Source organism: Nicotiana attenuata, unplaced genomic scaffold (genome assembly GCF_001879085.1).
Source record: "Nicotiana attenuata strain UT unplaced genomic scaffold, NIATTr2, whole genome shotgun sequence".
NCBI classification, from domain to species: Eukaryota; Viridiplantae; Streptophyta; class Magnoliopsida; order Solanales; family Solanaceae; genus Nicotiana; species Nicotiana attenuata.
In genome coordinates, this window is record NW_017670800.1 from 87,386 (window position 1) to 91,074 (window position 3,689).

Below are 3,689 nucleotides of genomic sequence, written 5' to 3' on the forward strand. Positions count from 1 at the left end.
AATTAGCTGCCATTGTTCATGCCTTGAAGATCTGGCGTCATTATTTGTATGGTGTGCCTTGTGAGATCTATACTGATCATCGAAGTTTGCAGCATATACTCAAGCAAAAGGATCTTAATATGCGTCAGAGGAGGTGGTTAGAGTTGCTAAAGGATTATGACATTACTATTCTGTATCACCCTGGCTAGGCCAATGTAGTGGCGGATGCCTTGAGTCGGCGGACGGAGAGTTTGGGGAGTTTGGCATATCTACCAGCTTCAGAGAGGCCTATGGCGATGGATGTTCAGGCCTTAGCCAGCCAGTTCGTGAGATTGGATCTTCGGAGCCCAGTCGGGTTCTAGCTTGTGTGGTTTCCCGGTCCTCCTTATTTGATCGTATCAGGGAGCGGCAGTATGATGACCCTCATTTGCTTGTCCTTCAGGACAAGGTTCAGCGTGGAGATGCCAGAGATGTGACCATCGGAGATGACGGGGTATTGAGGATGCAGGGCCGGATTTGTGTGCCCAATGTTGACGGCCTTCGAGAGTTGATTCTAGCAGAGGCCCATAGTTCGCGGTATTCCATCCATCCGGGTGCCGCGAAGATGTATCAGGACCTGAGGCAGCACTACTGGTGGAGGCGGATGAAGAAAGATATAGTTGGCTATGTGTCTAGATGCCTCAACTGCCAGCAGGTGAAGTGTGAGCACCAGCGCCCGGGTGGGTTGCTCCAGCAGATAGAGATTCCGGAGTGGAAATGGGAGCGCATCACCATGGATTTCGTATCGGGACTTCCACGGAATATGAAGAAGTTTGATGCCATTTGGGTCATTGTGGATCGATAGACCAAGAACATTTCATCCCTGTGTGTACCACTTATTCATCGGAGCAGTTGGCGGAGATTTATATCCGGGAGATCGTCCGTCTGCATGGTATTCCAGTTTCTATCATTTCGGACAGAGGTACCCAGTTCACATCGCGGTTCTGGAGAGCCGTGCAGCAGGAGTTAGGCACTCGGGTGGAGTTGAGCACAGCATTTCACCCCCAGACGGATGGACAGTCCGAGCACACTATTCAGATTCTTGAGGATATGCTCCGTACGTGTGTGATTGAGTTTGGAGGGTCTTGGGATCATTTCTTGCCACTGGCGGAGTTTGCTTACAACAACAGCTATCAGTCCAGCATTCAGATGGCGCCGTATGAGGCCTTATATGGTAGGAGGTGTAGATCCCCGGTGGGTTGGTTTGAGCCGAGTGAGGCCAGGCTTTTGGGCACAGAGTTAGTTCAAGATGCATTGGAGAAGGTTAAGATGATTTAGGATAGACTCCGTACAGCCCAATCCAGACAGAAGAGTTACGCGGACAGGAAGGTTCGTGATGTTTCTTATATGGTTGGTGAGCGGGTTCTGCTTCGGGTCTCGCCTATGAAAGGCGTCATGAGGTTTGGGAAGAGAGAAAAGTTGAGTCCGAGGTTTATTGGCCCTTTTGAGATCTTGCGGCGAGTTGGGGAGGTTGCCTATGAGCTTGCCTTGCCTCCCAGTTTGGCCGGAGTTCATCCGGTATTTCATGTTTCGATGCTCCGGAGGTATCACGGTGATCCGTCTCACGTGTTAGATATCAGTTCAGTCCAGTTGGACAAGGATCTATCCTATGTTGAGGAGCCAGTGGCTATATTGGACACACAGATCAGAAAGTTGAGGTCGAAGAACATTGCTTCAGTGAAGGTTCAGTGGCGGGGTCAGCCGGCCGAGGAGGCGACTTGGGAGACCGAGCGGGATATGCGCAGCCAGTACCCTCATCTTTTCACTACTTCAGGTATGTTCTCTATGCTCGTTCGAGGACAAACGAATGTTTAAGTGTAGGAAGATGTGACGACCCAGCCGGTCGTCTTAAGAATTTACGCCCCGATCCCCCATTAACTGCTTCCCCTAAGTTCATTTCTGCTATTTTGGTTTGCCGGGACGTTCGGTGTTGAGTTTCGGAGAGTTTTGGGACACTTAGTCCCTAAATGAGAGCTTAAGTGTGGAAAAGTGGTTTGTAGTTGGAACAGTGTGATGACGACCTCGGAATGGAAATCCGATGGTCCCGTTAGCTCCGTTAGGTGATTTCGGGGTTGGGAGCGTGTTCGGAATGTAATTTGGAAGTCCGTAGCTCTTTTAGGCTTGAAATGCCGAAGGTTGAATTTTTGAAGTTTCCGGTCCGATAGTGTTTTGATCTGAGGGCCGGAATGGAATTCCGAAAGTTGCAGTAGCTCCGTCGTGTCATTTGAGATGTTTGTGCAAAATTTCAGGTCATTCGGACGTGTTTTGGTTGGGTTTTTGATCGAAAATGTATTTTGATGGAATTTGAAGTTCTTAGGCTCAAATCCTTGAATTAATCGAGTTTCCGACGTTGTTTTAGGTGGTTTAAGGATTGGTACAAGTTTGAATGAGGTATTAGGTGTTATTGGTGCTTTTGGTTGAGGTCCCGGGGGCCTCGGGATGATTTCGGGTGGTTAACGGAACAAATTTTGAAGTGTTGCAGCAGCTGAACCATTGCTGCTTCTGGTATTTTCGCATCTGCGGCTTGGGAACCGCAGATGCGGCGCCGCAGAGGTGGCTAAATGGCCTCAGAAGCGGCTTTGCTCCTTTCCCTCAGAAATCGCAGAAGCGGTGCTTTTCCTGCATAAGCGGAGCCGCAGAAGCGGCTCAGGCGTCGCAAATGCGGCTCCAGCGTTTCGTTAGTTTCCGCAGAAGCGGATTGTCACTCGCAGATGCGCTTCCGCACCTGCGGCTCATTTCTCGCAGATGCGGTCCTGGCCATTTAATTGTAGGCCGCAGAAGCGGCTTGTTTCCGCATAAGCGGGACCGCAGAAGCGGTCCCTTGTCCGCAGAAGCGGAAATACCTGAGCAGATATAGAAATTTCGTGGGTTTGATTTCATAAGTTAGAAAAATCAATTTGAGCTCGGGTAAGGGCGATTTTCAGAGGGTTTTGAAGAGGAGATTATTGGGTAACGTTTCTTTAATCCCTTCTAGTTATATTTCATCATTTTGTAGTTAAATCCATCATTAAAATTCGAATTTGGCATCAAAATTGGAAGAATTTGGGGTAAAACTTCATAGGCTAAACCATTGAGTTTTGAGTGGGCATTTGACCTCCGATTTGGGAGATTTTTATATGGTTAGACTCGTGAGAGTACGGGGGTTCTGAAAATGTGAAATTTTTTTGATTCCGAGGCGTTGGCCTGAAGGGCATTATGGTCATTTCACCTAATTTCACGTCGTAGCTTTGAATTAAATAGCAAAACCAGTTGTTTGCGATGTTATTTACAATGTGTAATTTAATTGAATAGATTTGGGCCATTTGGAGTCGGATACTCGTGGCAAGGGCGTGGTTTCTAGTTGATATTGAGCTGGTTCGAGGTAAGTGGCTTGTCTAACCTTGTGTGGGGGACCTTTCCCCTTAGGATTTTTGTTATTTGGTATTTGAGAGCCTTGTACGCGAGGTGGAGAGGCGTACTTGAGCCAATTGTTGAAAATCCGGTTTTTACTTAAGATATTGCGATTGAGTTCCCATCGTATTTGCTTTATTCTACTTGCAATTATAGCCTGTGCTAGATTAGGAAAGCATGTTTAGTTGATTTAACTTGTCTAATTGCTTAAGTTGCCTTAACTATACTACGTGAAGCATGCTAGGCGAGTACTACCTGTTGCTTGTCTTTTGTACTTCATT